Genomic DNA, 20,698 nt, shown 5'->3' with positions numbered 1-20,698 from the left:
GAGCTGCCGAGGATCCAAAGTAAAATAGGAAACGAGATGTGGTATGGAGGCGGTTTTATTTGTCAATGCGTTTCGAGGTGATCACTTCATCAGGACAAGCTACAATGATCGTGGTTTGTTCTGATAACTATGTGTAAGCACCTCAAAACGTGTTGACAAATCAAAACAGTATCCATACCTCATCTGGTCGCCAATTGTATTTTGAATCCTCAGCAACATGGGTTTTATATCCGTTTCCATCTCCATGTTTGAATACTATCTATCACTTGACTTCACAAGCTTAACTCTTCCATGTCCCTCTTTCTAAACTTTCCTCAGAATCTGGTCCCTCCTATTCTTCTGTCTCCACGTCCTCCATTCGCCCAATAGCACTTGGTAACTGCACTTAGACAGATCCTGCAGATTATATGAAAACCCCTATTTATTATAATGATAGCTGAACCGTACACGACGGCACTTTCTACCTATTGTGTCCCCCCTATTTCCCCATATTGTGAGCAGGACCCTCACTCCTTTGGTAACTATTGAACTAGGTCTTACTCTGTAATGTCCTTGCCTGTAAATGTCACTGCGTAATAGTAAATTGCTGCGGACTGTGTTGGCTCTATAGAAATATAATTATCATCAAGCTAATGATTCAGCACACAGCCTTCTTATTTAAAGTGGTTATCTAGGGCTATTACATTTTTTCACTATAGGAAGAACAACTAACAGGCAGGTGGTGGCTACGCTCAATGGAATCCATCCAGTTTGTAGTAATGCATCACAGTGTGTAAGTAGATCTTATGCGTAAAGCCAGATGCTTAGCAAGAAATACGAGTAATAGCCTGATTGGCAGTGGAAGTATACTTAAATGCACTGCATCATAATACACTGCTCAAAAAAATAAAGGGAACTCTTAACAGAATATAACTCCAAGTAAATCAAACTTCTGTGAAATCAGACTGTCCACTTAGGAAGCAACACTGATTGACAATCAATTTCACATTCTGTTGTGCAAATTGAATAGACAACAGATGGAAATTATTGGCAATTATCAAGACACCCTCAGTAAAGGAGTGGTTGTGCAGGTGGGGACCACAGACCACATCTCAGCACCAATGCTTTCTGGCTGATGTTTTGGTCACTTTTGAATGTTGGTTGTGCTTTCACACTCGTGGTAGCATGAGACGGACTCTACAACCCACACAAGTGGCTCATGTAGTGCAGCTCATCCAGGATGGCACATCAATGCGAGCTGTGGCAAGAAGATTTGCTGTGTCTGTCAGCGTAGTGTCCAGAGGCTGGAGGCGCTACCAGGAGACAGGTCAGTACACCAGGAGATGTGGAGGGGGCCGTAGGAGGGCAACAACCCAACATAAGGACCACTACCTCAGCCTTTGTGAAAGGAGGAACAGGAATAGCACTGCCAGAGCCCTGCAAAATGACCTCCAGCAGGGCACAAATGTGCATGGGTCTGCACAAATAGTTAGAAACCGACTCCATGAGGATGGTCTGAGTGCCCGACGTCCAACACCATGCAGGACACTTGGCACTTGCCACAGAACACCAGGATTGGCAAATTCGCCACTGGCGCCCTGTGCTCTTCACAGATGAAAGCAGGTTCACACTGAGCACATGTGACAGATGTGACAGAATCTGGAGATGCCATGGAGAGTGATCTGCTGCCTGCAACATCCTTCAGCATTACTGGTTTGGCAGTGGGTCAGTAATGGTGTGGGGTCGCATTTCTTTGGAGGGCCGCACAGCCCTCCATGTACTCGCCAGAGGTAGCCTGATGGCCATTAGATACCGAGATGAGATCCTCCGACCCCTTGTGAGAACCTATGCTGGTGCGGTTGGCCCTGGGTTCCTCCTAATGCAGGACAATGCCAGACCTCATGTGGCTGCAGTGTGCCAGCAGTTCCTGCACGATGGAGGCAGTGAAGCTATGGACTGGCCCGCCCATTCCCTGACCTGAATCCGATTGAACACATCTGGGATGTCATGTCTCGCACCATCCACCTACGTCACGTTGCACCACAGACTGTCCAGGAGTTGGCGGATGCTTTAGTCCAGGTCTGGGAGGAGATCCCTCAGGAGACCATCCGCCGCCTCATCAGGAGCATGTCCGGGCATTGTAGGGAGGTCATACAGGCACTTGGAGGCCACACACACTACTGAGCATCATTTCCTTGTCCTGAGGCATTTCCACTGAATTTGGATCAGCCTGTAACTTCATTTTCCACTTTGATTTTCCACTTTGATTTTGAGCATCATTCCAACTCCAGACCCCTGTGGGATGTTAGTTTAAGTATATAATTCCACATGGAGGGGAAGGGGGCCGTAGGAGGGCAACAACCCAGCAGCAGGAGCCCTACTTCAGCCTTTGTGAAAGGAGGAACAGGAGGAGCACTGCCAGAGCCCTGCAAAATGACCTCCAGCAGGCCACAAATGTGCATGTGTCTGCACAAACGGTTAGAAACCGACTCCATGAGGATGGTCTAAGTGCCAGAAATCCACAGATGGGGGTTGTGCTCAAAGCCCAACACCATGCAGGACGATTGGCATTTGCCACAGAACACCAGGATTGGCAAATTCGCCACTGGCGCCCTGTGCTCTTCACAGATGAAAGCAGGTTCACACTGAGCACATGTGACCGACGTGACAGAGTCTGGAGAGACCGTGGAGAGTGATCTGCTGCCTGCAACATCCTTCAGCATGACAAGTTTGGCAGTGGGTCAGTAATGGTGTGGAGTGGCATTTCTTTGGAGGGCCGCACAGTCCTCCATATGCTCGCCAGAGGTAGCCTGGCTGCCATTAGGTACCAAGATGAGATCCTAAGACCCCTTGTGAGACCATATGCTGGTGCGGTTGGCCCTGGATTCCTCCTAATGCAGGACAATGCCAGACCTCATGTGACTGGAGTCTGTCATCAGTTCCTGCAAGATGAAAGCATTGAAGCTATGGACTGGCCCACCCATTCCCCAGACCTGAATCCAATTAAACACATCTGGGACATCATGTCTCGCACCTTCCGCCAACATCACGTTGCACCAAAGACTGTCCAGGAGTTGGCGGATGCTTTAGTTCAGGTCTGGGAGGAGATCCCTCAGGAGACCATCCGCCGCCTCATCAGGAGCATGCCCGGGCATTGTAGGGAGGTCATACAGGCACGTGAGGCCACACACACTACTGAGCATCTTTTCCTTGTCTTGAGGCATTTCCACTGAAGTTGGATCAGCCTGTAACTTAATTTTCCACTTTGATTTTGAGCATCATTCCAACTCCAGACCTCCGTGGGATATTAGTTGTGATTTACGTTGATCGTTTTTAGGTTTTATTGTTCTCAACATATTCCACTATGTAATGAATAAAGATTTACAACTGGAATATTTCATTCAGTGATATCTAGGATGTGGGATTTTAGTGTTCCCTTTATTATTTTGAGCAGTGTATATAAGCGCACTAGATCATGGACACACGGGGGCATTTAAGGGGTTGTCCACTACTTTCAATTAACTCCCCAATGTATCCCCCTGGGGCCCCTAATGAATTTTGTAAATACATTCTGTTGAAGTTCTAGCCTGTGAGCGGTGCAATGCCAGCGGCTGAGTCCGGGTCATGTGACCCCCAGGCTGCAGCCGCCGCTAATTTCCGCCGACGTCACGTCAATTTCCAGACTCTGAAAATTGACGTGACGTCATCCATAGGAATGACCCAGCTTCCACAAACAGCGGTCACTCATCAAGAGTGACTGGGCTGTGGGCGGTGCTGGGGGTTGCGGGGATGTGCGGGCGCAGGGATGTGCGGGCGTCGGGAGGTGCGGTGGGGCTGCGCTGGGATGTGCGGGCGGGGCTAGGCTGGGTTGTGCAGGCTGTGCTGGGATGGGCCGTGCTGGGGTCTGCTTCGGGTGGGTCATTGGTGTGTGTGTCTCTGTGTGCAGGCATCGTCCGATGGGACTACAAGTCCCATCGGGCTATGCCTGCTACAGTGACAGTGAGTGGCACATTAGCCAATGATGGGACAGTAGTAGTCCCATGATCCGGCTAATGGGTTGAATGTAAAACAAAAAACAAGCACACATACATACACACATACATACACACATAGTCATGGCCAAAAGTATTCACACTCCTGCAATTCTGTCAGATAATACTCAGTTTCTTCCTGAAAATGATTGCAAACACAAATTCTTTGGTATTATTATCTTCATTTAATTTGTCTTAAATGAAAAAACACAAAAAGAATTGTTCTAAAGCCAAATTGGATATAATTCCACACCAAACACATAAAAAAGGGGGTGGACAAAAGTATTGGCACTGTTCGAAAAATCATGTGATGCTTCTCTAATTTGTGTAATTAACAGCACCTGTAACTTACCTGTGGCATCTAACAGGTGTTGGCAATAACTAAATCACACTTGCTGCCAGTTGACATGGATTAAAGTTGACTCAACCGCTGTCCTGTGTCCTTGTGTGTACCACATTGAGCATGGAGAAAAGAAAGAAGACCAAAGAACTGTCTGAGGACTTAAGAAACCAAATTGTGAGGAAGCATGAGCAATCTCAAGGCTACAAGTCCATCTCCAAAGACCTGAATGTTCCTGTGTCTACCGTGCGCAGTGTCATCAAGAAGTTTAAAGCCCATGGCACTGTGGCTAACCTCCCAAGATGTGGTCGGAAAATAAAAATTGACAAGAGATTTCAACCCAAGATTGTGCGGATGTTGGATAAAGAACCTCGACTAACATCCAAACAAGTTCAAGCTGCCCTGCAGTCCGAGGGTACAACAGTGTCTACCCGTACTATCCGTCGGCGTCTGAATGAAAAGGGACTGTATGGTAGAAGACCCAGGAAGACCCACTTCTTACTCCGAGACATAAAAAAGCCAGGCTGGAGTTTGCCAAAACTTACCTGAAAAAAACTAAAACGTTTTGGAAGAATGTTCTCTGGTCAGATGAGACAAAAGTAGAGCTTTTTGGGCAAAGGCATCAACATAGAGTTTACAGGAGAAAAAAAGAGGTATTCAAAGAAAAGAACACTGTCCCTACAGTCAAACATGGCGGAGGTTCCCTGATGTTTTGGGGTGGCTTTTCTGCCTCTGGCACTGGACTGCTTGACCGTGTGCATGGCATTATGCAGTCTGAAGACTACCAACAAATTTTGCAGCATAATGTAGGGCCCAGTGTGAGAAAGCTGGGTCTCCCTCAGACGTCATGGGTCTTCCAGCAGGACAATGACCCAAAACACATTTCAAAAAGCACTAGAAAACTGTTTGAGAGAAAGCACTGGAGACTTCTAAGGTGGCCAGCAATGAGTCCAGACCTGAATCCCATAGAACACCTGTGGAGAGATCTAAAAATGGCAGTTTGGAGAAGGCACCCTTCAAATATCAGGGACCTGGAGCAGTTTGCCAAAGAAGAATGGTCTAAAATTCCTGCAGACCATTGTAAGAAACTCATTGATGGTTACCGGAAGCGGTTGGTCGCAGTTATTTTGGCTAAAGGTTGTGCAACCAAGTATTAGGCTGAGGGTGCCAATACTTTTGTCTGGCCCATTTTTGGAGTTATGTGTGAAATGATCAATTTTTTGCTTCATTCTCTTTTGTATTTTTTCATTTAAGACAAATTAAATGAAGATAATAATACCAAAGAATTTGTGTTTGCAATCATTTTCAGGAAGAAACTGAGTATTATTTGACAGAATTGCAGGGGTGTGAATATTTTTGGCCATGACTGTACATACACACATACACGCACACATACATACATACAGATATACAACATACATACAGACATACAACATGGATATGGACATATCTATTGAAATAGATATAGATATACCCTCAAATGAAAGCTGAAAGTCTGAACTTCAATGCATCTGAATTGTTTTGTTTAAAATTCATTGTGGTAATGTCTATAACCAAAATTAGAAAAATGTTGTCTCTGTCCAAATATACAGTATATGGACCTAACTGTAGAATATAGCACAGCCCACATAGTGTATATAGCTCAGAGATGTAGTATATAACACAGCGCACGCAGTATCTAACACAGCCCACGTAGTATATAGCAATGTGGGCACCATATCCCTGTTAAAAAAAAGAATTAAAATAAAAAATAGTGTTATACTCACCCTCCGTCGGCCCCCCGGATCCAGCCGAGGTGTTTACCGATGCTCCTCACGACGCTCCGGTTCCAAGAGTGCATTGCGGTCTCGTGAGATGATGACGTAGCAGTCTCGCGAGACCGCTACGTCATCATCTCGTGAGACCGCAATGCATGGACCGGACCGTTGCCTGGAGTGGGAAAGGCCTCGGCTGGATCCGGGGGGCCAACGGAGGGTGAGTATATAATGATTTTTTATTATTTTTAACAGATCTTTTTACTATTGATGCTGAATAGGCATCATCAATAGTAAAAAGTTGGTCACACAGGGTTAATAGCAGCGTTAACGGAGTGCGTTACACCGTGGCATAACTGGGTCCGTTAACGCTGCCATTAACCCTGTGTGAGCGCTGACTGGAGGGGAGTATGGAGCGGGCACTGACAGCAGGGGAGTAGGGAGCGGCCATTTTGCCGCCGGACTGTGCATATCGCTGATTGGACGTGGCCGTTTTGCCGCGACCAATCTGCGACTTGGGATTTCCGAGACAGACGGAAGTAACCCTTAGACAGTTATATAGTAGATAGATATATCTCTGTATCTATCTATCTGTTATCTATCTATCTATTATCTATCTGTTTATCTGTGTGTAGTGTATGGAGTGTGGGTTGGACAAATGTAAAAGAGGAGGTTGGACAGAAATTACATCACAAATCTTTTTGAAGATAGAGGAGGGAGGGGTTTGGGTGTGTTTTGGAGTGGGTGTGCTAGGTTCGGGCTTAGAGGCCAGTGCAATGCATCATGGAACTTGTAGTATTCGAGCACAATAAGTCAGGAGAAAGGAAGTTGTCGATTAACCCCATGAGAGCTGGATCCAGCACTGAGGATGTTCTGCTACAGCATCATGATAAAAGGTAATATTGCTAAAATAAACAGTGGATGTTTTCAGTGGCACATAATAGCAAGATTTATGAAAAAAAAAAGTTATTGTAGTGAACAACTTCTTTAAGTCATAGATCCACAATATAAACCATTGCGTGGTGCATCACTCTCATGCTCATAGCAAATAATATTTTGTGGCTCCCAGGGAGGGACGTGAGCTATACCAAACCATCCCTATGTTGTAAGCACATATATTGAAGTGCACACATACTGGCATTGTGCACTGCGCCAATACTTATATCCCATATACTAATATCCCAATCTATAATCAGCATATTGTAATGTGCCTCAGCCTCATAGCCGGACTGTCTGCTTTTTGTATTTCTACTGACAAAAATGTTCTGTAAAATGTTTTTGAATGAAGGTTGGATTCCTGTTTCCTTTGTAATCCGCACTCCTCCAGAGATGCTACTGCAAGGAGTTTGTATGTTCTCCTTCTGTTTCTGTGGGTTTCCTCTGTGGTCTCCAGTTTCCTCCCACACTCCAAAGACATACTGATAGGGAAATTAGATTGTGAGCCCCAATAGGGACAGCGATGATGATATCTGTAAATTGCTGTGCAATAAGACGAGCTGTGTAAGTAAAAGAAAGGATGCGTGACCCTAACGTGGACCAAGTCCTACCAGTCTGGGCAAGGAAAATCATGCAACATAACTACTAACTTAATTAGGCTAACACATAGATACGGTATGTATGATGTGGTATGCTTTGGATCATGAGCTGTACCACGCCTTCGCCATACTTTTCTCTTTCCATCATTCTGGTAGAGGTTGATCTTGGTTTCATCTGTCCAAAGAATGTTCTTCCAGAACTGTGCTGGCTTTTTTAGATGTTTTTTAGCGAAGTCCAGTCTAGCCTTTTTATTCTTGATGCTTATGAGTGGCTTGCACCGTGCAGTGAACGGTATTTCCTTTCATGCAGTCTTCTCTTTATGGTAGATTTGGATATTGATACGCCGACCTCCTGGAGAGTGTTGGTCACTTGGTTGGTTGTTGTGAAGAGGTTTCTCTTCACCATGGAGATTATTCTGTGATCATCCACCACTGTTGTCTTCCGTGGGCGCCCAGGTCTTTTTGCATTGATGAGTTCACCAGTGCTTTCCTTCTTTCTCAGGATGTACCAAACTGTATATTTTGCCACTCCTAATATTGTAGCAATTTCTCGGATGGGTTTTTTTCTGTTTTCGCAGCTTAAGGATGGCTTGTTTCACCTGCATGGAGAGCTCCTTTGACCGCATGTTTACTTCACAGCAAAACCTTCCAAATGCAAGCACCACACCTCAAATCAACTCCAGGCCTTTTATCTGCTTAATTGAGAATGAGATAACGAAGGGATTGCCCACACCTGTCCATGAAGTAGCCTTGGAGTCAATTGTCCAACTACTTTTGGTCCCTTTAAAAACAGGGTGGCACATGTTAAGGAGCTGAAACTCCCAAACCCTTCATCCAATTTTAATGTGGATACCCTCAAATGAAAGCTGAAAGTCTGAACTTCAACTGCATCTGAATTGTTTTGTTTAAAATTCATTGTGGTAATGTCTATAACCAAAATTAGAAAAATGTTGTCTCTGTCCAAATATATATGGACCTAACTGTAGGTTTCCTTCTTTCTTCTTGACCATAAAAACATTTTTTTTTTCTGTAAAGTTTTAACACAAACAACTTGTCATTTGGGCTGCGACATAAACCAGTCATTGCTACTTTTCTTTTTTTCTCTATTTTATTTGGCTGTGGATTGTCGTGTAGTTATTACAGATAAGCAGGACCATGTGTATCTAATTAAACCCAGGGAATCTTTGTGGAAAGTAATTATTTTGTGTAATTTTCCTTTGCAGTACCAATTATTCTTATAAACATCTAAACACAACTTACTCCGATTAGTACAAAAAGTCTCACAAAACCCATTAGTAATAGATAATACGATTCTAAACTGAACGTGAGCTACTGCAGTCCAAGAGAATTTACATTTTATTTCTCAGGATGTCTGAAGTTGAAGCCGTTTACTGAAAACACTTTTTAGAGATTTTTTTGGGGGGGATTTCCAAGCTTCCAGTATGACACTCCCATAAGATAGTATACAGGCGACTGATAAAACAACTAATGTTCCCACACTTGTATATAAATATTTTATACATATTCTATAAGAGATGTAGTTGTGATTGCACATCGGGACTTGTCCTTAAAAATGTTCCCATTAGATAGCGTTTTGTTTTGCGCTCATCCAAATAAATGCTAATAGGATTTAAAGATCTGTGAACATTTTAAAACCTTACTTGCAAATTAGCAAAAAACTTAAAGGCCCTTTTACACAGCAGAATTCTAATCGGCATTTTGCATCAGTATTTGTAAGCCAAAACGGAGAACTATTCATCTCTTCCATTTTCTGGAACCATTCCTAGTTTTTGCTTACAAATGCTGATGCCAAACACTGACCAGAAAACTGCTGTGTAAATGTATTCCGGTGAATAACAATGATGGCCTTTCTATTGGATGTGTTACAAATTTTTGATTACACATTACACAAGAACACGGTCGCCTAATAATATATACACTTCTCCGCCTTCAGCATAGATGTCAGGTTTGGCCCGCAACAAAATTCCAATTGTTTATTAGAGCTGTTCTGCCGATGCAGTGTATGCTAGTACTACAAATCCCACATTTCCTGTCCGGCACACACCCGGTTTACAACATCCCCCGTAGTATCATTATCGCACTCCCCAGCTATGTCCAACCTCCTGACCAGTATTCACCCGAACAAGGAGTTCCCTCCTCCTCTTCTCCCTACGTCAGCGCGCACTCCCCAGTGCTCTCAGATACATCGCGGCGAGCAAAGCGCCTATCTTTTTCACAAGCGGGGCACAGGTATGCTATTGAGCTGGTGTACTCAAGCCATGATTTATTTTATTGCTCTATTTGGCCATGTATTTTCCATTTTGTTTTTTTATGTATTACACTGGTCAACAGCATTTTTGGTGCCAAAGATATTTCATCGAATTTAGGGTATTTTTGGGGTGCTGATTCTGAATATGTCATCAGTTTTGCCAGATTGGCTCAAGTTTTTGAGATTTTTGGTATCTTATTTATAGCACTTGTTGGTAAATGCGACGCATCATCTCATTAATTTCTTTGGATTAGTACTTGAACTGAGCAGTTCTCAATATAGTTTTGTGTTAATTAGTGTTCTAAAAGTTTGTTCATAGCTTGATTTTTGCACTAACTTTATGTTGTTGTCTGTTTTCCAGTGAAAAGCATGAACTCATCAAGAAGAAGTTGTCTTAACGATCCAGACTCATTCTGTTACATTTGTGGTGAATACACACTGCCAAAACATAGAAGAAACATAACAGACTTCGTAAAAAAAGTGTATTTTGCCTATTTTGGGGTTATGCTTGGGGACCAAGACAAGTTTTGGGCACCACACATAGTGTGCAAAGCATGTATCGAATTATTACGAAAATGGAGCAAAGGACAAAGAAAAAGCTTCAAATTTGGTGTTCCAATGGTGTGGAGAGAGCCAAAAAATCATCATGATGACTGTTATTTCTGTGCAGTGCAAGTGCAAGGATTCAATAAGCATAAGAAACGAAAATGGGAGTAACATGGAATCTGCAAGAAGGCCTGTCCCTCATTGTGAAGATGTGCCTGTACCTGTGTTTACCATAAATAACAGTCATCATGATGATTTTTTGGCTCTCTCCACACCATTGGAACACCAAATTTGAAGCTTTTTCTTTGTCCTTTGCTCCATTTTCGTAATAATTCGATACATGCTTTGCACACTATGTGTGGTGCCCAAAACTTGTCTTGGTCCCCAAGCATAACCCCAAAATAGGCAAAATACACTTTTTTTACGAAGTCTGTTATGTTTCTTCTATGTTTTGGCAGTGTGTATTCACCACAAATGTAACAGAATGAGTCTGGATCGTTAAGACAACTTCTTCTTGATGAGTTCATGCTTTTCACTGGAAAACAGACAACAACATAAAGTTAGTGCAAAAATCAAGCTATGAACAAACTTTTAGAACACTAATTAACACAAAACTATATTGAGAACTGCTCAGTTCAAGTACTAATCCAAAGAAATTAATGAGATGATGCGTCGCATTTACCAACAAGTGCTATAAATAAGATACCAAAAATCTCAAAAACTTGAGCCAATCTGGCAAAACTGATGACATATTCAGAATCAGCACCTCAAAAATACCCCAAATTCATTAAAATATTTTGGACACCAGAAAAAAAAAATTTTTTTGTTGACCTGTGTTAGGCTAGGTTCACATTGCGTTAGGGCAATCCGTTTAGCGCTAGCGCTTGCGGATTGCGCTAACGCAATGTTTTTGTAGGGGCCGCGTTTAGGGGTCGCGCTAACGTCCCCGCTCTCGCAGATCCCCGATCTGCGAGAGCGGGGAACGGACGTCGGGCGCGCCGCGGACGCTGCAAGCAGCGTCCGAGGCGCGCTACAAAAGAATGGCACATCGCTAGCGCGAGCCGAAATAGGCACGCACTAGTGATGCGCTACAGGCGAAATTTACATTGCTGTCAATGGGTGCGCTAACGGACCCGTTGCATGGCGTTAATTGCGACATTTTCGCCGTGCAACGCTGTCCGTTAGCGATCACCCACTAACGCAATGTGAACCTAGCCTTATCCTTTTCCTATATATTGAGGTTGTTACCTTTTTACTCACTGGCTGCCATTTTGAATATTATTGTTGTAGTGCTGTTTATGTACTTCTGATGTTCTCTACTTCATTTGCGAGTCACCATGCCCGTTGCATAACCTTGTATACCGCTATCTAACTGCCTCACAATCATAACTTCTTCTGCAGTATTGCGGTTCTCCCTACCCCAGGCAGATTCCCTCAGTTTATACACTACCTCCCCCTTTTTGTTTCTGCAGCCATTAATAATAATATCTAGGTTGGCCTATGGACTTTGTCCACGTTTTTAACTTTGGCCCACTATGTATTTGTGTGTTAACATTCCTGCTGGCCTACAGCAAAAAAGCTACTGACAATCCATGTACAGCTTTCTCAATTGACTTTCAGCAGGTGGAGTAATGAGTGTGAGGTTTTCCTGCGCCTCAGATCAGTTTCTCACTTTTGCATGTTGGCTCCCTCACAAACATAAAAATAACCTTTTCTAGTGCCATCTACTAGAGGTTAGTCCCACCCAGAAAGTCAATGTCTGATCCTTTAAGGGTATGTGCACACGTTGCGGATTCTGCTGCGGATTTTTCCGCAGCGGATTTGGAAAATCCGCAGTGCAAAACCACTGTGGTTTTCACTGCGGATTTCATCGCGGTTTCTTCTGCGGATTCCTCTGCGGGTTTTCAACTGCACTTTTCTATTGGTGCTTGTTTAAAACCGCTGCGGAATCCGCAGAAAGAATTGACATGCTGCGGAAAATAATCCGCTGCGTTTCCGCGCGGAATTTTCCGCAGCATGTGCACAGCGGGTTTTTTTTCCCATAGGTTTACATGGTACTGTAAACTTTGGGAAAACTGCTGTGGATCCGCAGCGTCAAATCCGCTGCGGATCCGCAGCAGAGTCCGCAACGTGTGCACATACCCTAACAAGGCTGCAATATGACTAGGAATATTCTGGGAGAGATCCAATTTGCATAATTTCTTCCATTTAGTATATTCCATGCACAGCCGATCTGCTTAAGGACTATCAACGTTTACTATTTAGTCCTTGCTGGGTTGGCAGGTATATATTATAATTTTTTAATTCTTATCTGGTGCAGTTTAGCAAATTTACTTTTTATTATATGTGATCTGCTACCATCAGTAATCCTTGGTGTGATTTTTTTATTAAGGAGAACCAGTTGCCCACTTTCAGCATTGCTTTTTTTATGTATTTCCTTTGTCTTTAGAGCAGTTACAGAATAGACCAGATGCACATTTGTTTTATTTTTAACCAGACCAACATTAAGAGGATTATTCACTTTAGGGGACAATTTTTTTTTTTTGTACTTTAATGCATGTATCTCAGGCTAAAAAACATTTTTGCATCTGGGTTTCATGAAAAATGTTGCATTGTTAGGCTTTTACAGACGTTTTGTTTCTTTGCACATTCAATGTTGACATGGCTGTGGTCATAAATTAGCTGACAGTAGCTAAAAAGACAGGTAAAAAGAGTTATTAGCTGTGTTGTGGGATCCCCAGAACAAGCGCATGGAGGATTCTCCTTTAAAGGGAACCTGTCATCCCCAAAATCGAAGATGAGCTAAGCCCACCTGCATCAGGGGCTTATCTACAGCATTATGGAATGCTGTAGATAAGCCTCCGATGTATCCTGAAAGATGAGAAAAAGAGGTTAGATTATACTCACCCAGAGGCGGTCCCAGTTCTGTTCTGGTCCGATGGGTGTCTCTGTCCGGTCCGGGGCCTCCCATCTTCTTACAATGACGTCCTCTTCTTGTCTTCACACTCCGGTGCAGGCGTACTTTGTCTGCCCTGTTGAGAGCAGAGCAAAGTACTGCAGTATGCAGGCACCGGTAAAGGTCAGAGAGGCCCAGCGCCTGCATACTGCAGTACTTTGCTCTGCCCTCAACAGGGCAGACAAAGTACGCCTGCGCCGGAGCCGCAATGTGAAGACAAGAGGACGTCATCCTATGAAGATGGGAGGCCCAGGACCGCGATGCCCATCGGATTGGACCGCCCCCCCAGGTAAGTTTAATCTAACCTCTTTTTCTCATCTTTCAGGTTACATCGGGGGCTTATCTACAGCATTACAGAATGCTGTAGATGAGCCCCTGATGCCGGTGGGCTTAGCTCATCTTCGTTTTTGGGGGTGACAGGTTCCCTTTAACTCATTCTGCAGCTGTCAATAGACATATTGCAACACTGAGGCTAGAGAAAGCAAATTGTGCAAATTTTGGCTGAAATCTAATGGCAAGGTGGAGAACCTTGGAGCATAATTATGATATGGTGGGGATATCTGAGACGTGGCTGGATGAGAGCCATGACTGGGCTGTTAACTTGCAGGGCTATAGCCTTTTCAGAAATGACCGTACAGATAAGCGAGGGGGAGGGGTGTGTCTGTTTGTAAAATCGTCCTTAAAACCCATCCTGCGTGATAATATAGGTGAATCTAATGAGAATGTAGAGTCCCTGTGGGTGGAGATAAGGGGAGGAGGAAAAAATAATAAATTACTGATAGGGGTTTGTTATAAGTCTCCAAAAATAATGGAAGCAACGGAGAATATCCTCATAAAGCAAATAGATGAAGCTGCGACTCAAGGAGAAGTCATTATTATGGGGGACTTCAACTACCCTGAAATAGATTGGAGAACGGAAATCTGCAGTTCCAGCAAAGGTAATCGGTTTTTGACAACTATGAGAAACAATTACCTTTCACAACTGGTTCAGGGCCCAACAAGGAGGGGGGCACTGCTAGACCTAATATTAACCAACAGGCCAGACCGCATATCAAATATAAGGGTTGGGGGTCACTTGGGGAATAGTAATCACAAAATAATAAGTTTTCGTGTATCCTTTAATAAGATGTGTAGTAGAGGGGTGACAAGGACACTAAACTTCAGGAGGGCAAATTTCCAACGGATGAGAGATGATCTTGGTGCAATTAACTGGGACGATATCCTGAGACACAAAAATACACAGAGAAAATGGGAGACGTTTATTAGCATCCTGGATAGGACCTGTGCACAGTATATACCGTATGGGAATAAACATACTAGAAATAGGAGGAAACCAATATGACTAAATAGAGCTGTAAGGGGTGCAATAAGTGACAAAAAGAAAGCATTTAGAGAATTAAAGGAAGTAGGCAGTGATGAGGCATTAAATACAGAAAATTAAATAAATTCTGTTAAAAGCAAATCAAGGCAGCAAAGATTGAGACAGAGAGACTCATTGCCAGAGAGAGTAAAAATAATCCCAAAATATTCTTTTACTACATAAATAGTAAGAAACTAAAAAATGATAGAGTTGGCCCCATTAAAAATGGGATGGTGGATGAGGATGAGGAAAAAGCCAATATGCTAAATAACTTTTTTTCATCAGTATTTACAAAAGAAAATCCCATGGCAGACAATATGATCAGTGATAACAAAAATTCCCCATTAAGTGTCACCTGCTTAACCCAGCAGGAAGTGCGGCGGCATCTAAAAATCACAAAAATTGACAAATCTCCGGGCCAGGATGAGATACACCCTCGAGTACTGCAGGAACTAAGTACAGTCATTGATAGACCATTATTTTTAATCTTTAAAGAGTCCATAATAACAGGGTCTGTACCACAGGACTGGCGTATAGCAAATGTGGTGCCAATATTCAAAAAGGGGACAAAAACTGAACTCGGAAATTATAGGCCAGTAAGCTTAACCTCTACTGTGGGTAAAATCCTGGAGGGCATTCTAAGGGATGCTATACTGGAGTATCTGAGAGGAATAACCTCATGACCCAGTATCAGCACGGGTTTACTAGGGACCGATCATGTCAGACTAATTTGATCAGTTTCTATGAAGAGGTAAGTTCCGGACTGGACCAAGGGAACCCAGTGGACGTAGTGTATATGAACTTTTCAAAAGCTTTTGATACGGTTCCACACAAAAGGTTGTTACATAAAATGAGAATAATGGGGATAGGGGAAAATATGTGTAAGTGGGTTGAGAGCTGGCTCAGGGATAGGAAACAAAGGGTGGTTATTAATGGAGCACACTCGGACTGGGTCGCGGTTAGCAGTGGGGTACCACAGGGGTCAGTATTGGGCCCTCTTCTTTTTAACATATTTATTAATGACCTTGTAGGGGGCATTCAGAGTAGAATTTCAATATTTTCAGATGACACTAAACTCTGCAGGGTAATCAATACAGGGGAGGGGTGGACAATTTTATATTACAGGATGATTTATGTAAACTAGAAGCTTGTTCTGATAAATGGAAAATGAGCTTTAATGGGGATAAATGTAAGGTCATGCACTTGGGTAGAAGTAATAAGATGTATAACTATGTGCTTAATTCTAAAACTCTGGGCAAAACCGTCAATGAAAAAGACCTGAGAGTATGGGTGGATGACAAACTCATATTCAGTGGCCAGTGTCAGGCAGCTGCTACAAAGGCAAATAAAATAATGGGATGTATTAAAAGAGGCATAGATGCTCATGAGGAGAACATAATTTTACCTCTATACAAGTCACTAGTTCGACCACACTTAGAATACTGTGCACAGTTCTGGTCTCCGGTGTATAAGAAAGACATAGCTGCACTGGAGCGGGTGCAGAGAAGAGCGACCAAGGTTATTAGAGGACTGGGGGTCTGCAATACCAAGATAGGTTATTACACTTGGGGCTATTTAGTTTGGAAAAATGAAGACTATGGGGTGATCTTATTTTAATGTATAAATATATGAGAGGACAGTACAAAGACCTTTCTGATGATCTTTTTAATCATAGACCTGAGACAGGGACAAGGGGGCATCCTCTACGTCTGGAGGAAAGAAGGTTTAAGCATAATAACAGACGCGGATTCTTTACTGTAAGAGCAGTGAGACTATGGAACTCTCTGCCGTATGATGTTGTAATGAGTGATTCATCATTACTTAAATTTAAGAGGGGACTGGATACCTTTCTGGAAAAGTATAATGTTACAGGGTATATACACTAGATTCCTTGATAGGGCGTTGATCCAGGGAATTAGTCTGATTGCCGTTTGTGGAGTTGGGAAGGAATTTTTTTCCCCAATGTGGAGCTTAAGTCACACATAACGATATCGTTGCAGCGTCACGCTTTTGGTGACGTAGCAACGATCCCGCTAACGATCTCGTTATGTGTGACAGTGACCAACGATCAGGCCCCTGCTGGGAGGTCGTTGGGGAATGATCAGGACCATTTTTTGGTCGCTGATCACCCGCTGTCATCGCTGGATCGGCGTGTGTGACGCCTATCCAGCGATGTGTTCACTTGTAACCAGGGTAAATATCGGGTTACTAAGCGCAGGGCCGCGCTTAGTAACCCGATATTTACCCTGGTTACCATTGTAAAAGTTAAAAAAAAAAACAGTACATACTCACATTCTGATGTCTGTCACGTCCCCCGGCGTCCACAGGGTTAAAACGGCTTTCGGCAGGAGCGCTGCTAATGCACGCGCTGCTGCCGAGAGCTTCCCTGCACTGACTGTGTCAGCGCCGGCCGTAAAGCAGCCTGTGCTCTGCTTTACAGCCGGCGCTGACACATGTTTGCCCGGGTGCTGCAGGGGGACTTCGGCATCGTTGAAGACAGTTTCAACGATGCCGAAGTCGTTCCCCTGATCGTTGGTCGCTGGAGAGAGCTGTCTGTGTGACAGCTCCCCAGCGACCACACAACGACTTACCAATGATCACGGCCAGGTCGTATCGCTGGTCGTGATCGTTGGTAAGTCGTTTAGTGTAACGGTACCTTTACTCTTTGCCACATGGGTTTTTTTTGCCTTCCTCTGGATCAACATGTTAGGGCATGTTAGGTTAGGCTATGGGTTGAACTAGATGGACTTAGTCTTCCTTCAACCTTAATAACTATGTAACTATATAACCCCTCTGTTATGAGCCTCCATTGAAAATGTACTAATGTTAAACAGAATACTGTGAACACAGTTATATTTTTCCAAGTAGAAAAACCTTTGCAGACCTCACCAGACTCCTTTGTAAGGCTATGCACATTCAGTTTTTCAAGGAGGCATTGAAGCAGAAACTTTCTAAATTCTCCTCCAAAACTCCTCTAATTTTAAGCTACTTTTCCAAAACTTAACTGTGTGCATATAGCCGAAGTAAAGAATGCGTTCTGCCGTTGGCAAAGCAAACTTGGTATTGTGGTTTCTGATATAAAAGAGAAACCACCACATGAGTGTAACCAGAGGTTACAGAACTTTTTGGAACTGACTAGTGGTGATGGACCTATGGCACGCGTACTAGAGTGGGTAAGCAGAGCCCTCCCTGTGGGCACGCACTTCATCGCCTCTGCTGTAGTGCAGTTCTGGGCCCGGCGGGTGAGGAGCCCGGCAACGCAAGGCCCTATTTCATCTAGATGTGCGTCCTCGGACACACATCCAGCTGAAGTGTATTGCAGTACCATGACCGTGCCTGGTACGTGCTCAGCAATACAGGCTGCTGGCCAATGAAAGGCCAGCAGCTGACGTCAGCGTACACACGACTGGGTGCATGTCAGTGACGTCAGGCGCCCCCCGTCACTTAGACACTAAAGTCAGCTGACAGCTTCAGAACTCAATGCAGCGTCCCGGGGAAGAGGAAGGAAGGTGAGTATGAGTGTTTTTTGTGTTTTTATGCTTTTGTGTTTTTTTTCTATGAGTTTAACAGCGGCACTGGCAGGATGGGAGCGCATAGACCAGGATGGGGTGACATATACCATGATGGAGGCATATGTACCAGGATGGGGGTCATATGCAAGCATGGGGGAGAACATACCATGATGGGGGAACATATACCAGGATATGGGTAACTTATACAAGGATGGGGGATATACCATGAATGTGGGATTATAAAAAAGGATGAGGGAGCATATGCAAGCACGGGGGGCATAATACATGGATGGAGGAACATGCATGAATTGGGGGGCATATACCAAGATGGGGGCATGTACATCACGTTCAGGTGCATATACACCAGGATGTAGTCTCTTGTCGGTTCGCGCCTGCTCTCTGCTGCCCTTGCCTGCTCTCTGCGGCCCTTGCCTGCTCTCTGCGGCCCTTGCCTGCTCTCTGCGGCCCTTGCCTGCTCTCTGCTGCCTCCGCCTGCTCTCTGCTGCCTCCGCCTGCTCTCTATAGTTTTTTTTCTAAACTATAACCTCAGTATTCAAGTTAAATTGCCGTGTTGGCACTTTGCGATAAATAATTGATTTTGGGTTGCAGTTTTGGCACTTGGTCTCTTAAAGGTTTGCCATTACTGGTCTTACTACCTTGGACCCAGTTGGATGAACACATAGGTGGGCTGCGCTGTTGGAGTAAATACATTTTTCAGAATTGTTGATGAGCATAGGGTTTCTTTTATCCACAATGCGTTTCACCGTGGTACCAATGTCTTTATCAAGTGGAAAAAAAAACCAAATATAGTGTCTGCACCTTTTTGACTTTTAATCAAATCTGTCACTTTCTACACTTTTGGATTGTTGGGGGTTTGTTCTCATGCCATATATCAAAGTAGATGATCTTGACTGTAACCAAAGTGATCATGTGCCTAATTTCCCCCCATGGCTAACTGAATCACAATATCACACACAGATTCATGTACAGATAAAAGCCAGCAATATCAATGACGAAGACCAGCAGATTGTCTCCAGATTTCTAGGACCTGGTGATGACTTTCAAACCTCCTGTGACTGTGATTTAGAGGCCCGGCTTGACAGCGTAAAATATATGGAGCGTGCATGGAATCAAACATACATCTAAGTGTGTGCGCACTACAAATACTGTGAGTGACAGTGGAAGAGATAAAAATGTAATTCCCTTAAGGGAAATTTGGCTTCATGCTGATACGTCTGCATATTTATAAGACGAGGTGAGGCCAAGGCAAACAGCGTCCTGCTGGCATCTGAATCTTGGCACCACTGAAATGTCTCAAACAAGTAATACATAATTTTTTTTTTAACAACATCTGTTTGAGAACCTGTGGGAATTAGCTCACAAAGCAATTGTAAAATGTTTGTAGAGTGAAATATCCTTTATGTATTTGTGTAAATAATAGCACCGACGTAATGTGTCTTAATTAACTGGAGGGCGCACGCGTTCCCCACCATTTGCCAATCTGTTATTAACCTTTCCTCTGCTCCGGAAAATGCCAGATGAATTTCGTTGCTCGTCAGGTTTTCAAGGCTGAACATTTCTCATCAGCAGGAGACAGCTTTTCAAACACCATTCAAGTGGTATCAAGTATAATTACAAAGGTTTACCCTCCCGGCATTTTGTGACACAGTTGTGCCTTTGGCATCTTGCTCCATTTTGTTTCAGGCCATAAGCATTGGTCTGACTCCCCTGGGTCTGTGCATTGCGTTGTACAATGTTGTTACTTTATTTGTCCCTAACATATCGCTAAGAAAGGGTTAAAGGTAGAAAATAGAACTTAAAATTGCGTCTGCACTTTATTTAAAGTACAAAGAACATAAATAACCCTTGTATAAGAGGTGTCTGTAGCTTTATAGAAGAGCAGACTTTCTACAAACATATACACGAACACCCTATAAAAACAGTTACCTCTTTACTATAACAAGTGTCTTTATGGACACACAGTATTCCCACTTCACACATTTCATAGATTTATTAGACCTGATAAGGTTGGTGTACTTACTTTGATACATCCTTATAGGAATGGCTTAGGCTACTTTCACACATCAGGTTTTTTGCATCAGGCACAATCCGACGAATGTTGGAAAAACCGGATCGTGATTGTAAAAAACTGATGCAACAGATCTGTTTTTTCGACGGATCCGGCTAGCATATCTAGATTATTGGATAAAAAAAAATTTGGAGCATGCTCAGTTTAAAAAAACGGAATCCGGCGCTTCCGGCTTTTTCGCCGGAGACAAAAAACGTTGCTATGGACATTTTTTCCAGAAACTGGAAACGGTTGATTTGCTGGATCCAGCGAAAACCGGATGAAACGCAATGTCATCCGGCGCAATCCGGCACGAATACAAGTCTATGGGAAAAAAACGGATCCGGT

The 20,698-nt window shown here is 43.6% G+C and overlaps 1 protein-coding gene across 4 annotated transcripts in view; it reads left to right on the top strand.

Annotated features, from left to right (window-relative positions):
• STAU2 (staufen double-stranded RNA binding protein 2) overlaps window positions 1–20,698 on the top strand; it is a 702,362-nt gene that overhangs the window by 666,449 nt on the left and 15,215 nt on the right. The gene's annotated exons all lie outside the window — the stretch shown is intronic.

This window comes from Ranitomeya variabilis, chromosome 6 (assembly GCF_051348905.1).
Source record: "Ranitomeya variabilis isolate aRanVar5 chromosome 6, aRanVar5.hap1, whole genome shotgun sequence".
Lineage (NCBI taxonomy): Eukaryota > Metazoa > Chordata > Amphibia > Anura > Dendrobatidae > Ranitomeya > Ranitomeya variabilis.
The sequence above is the reverse complement of the archived record's forward strand: the minus strand, read 5'-3'. Positions and strand labels throughout refer to the sequence as shown.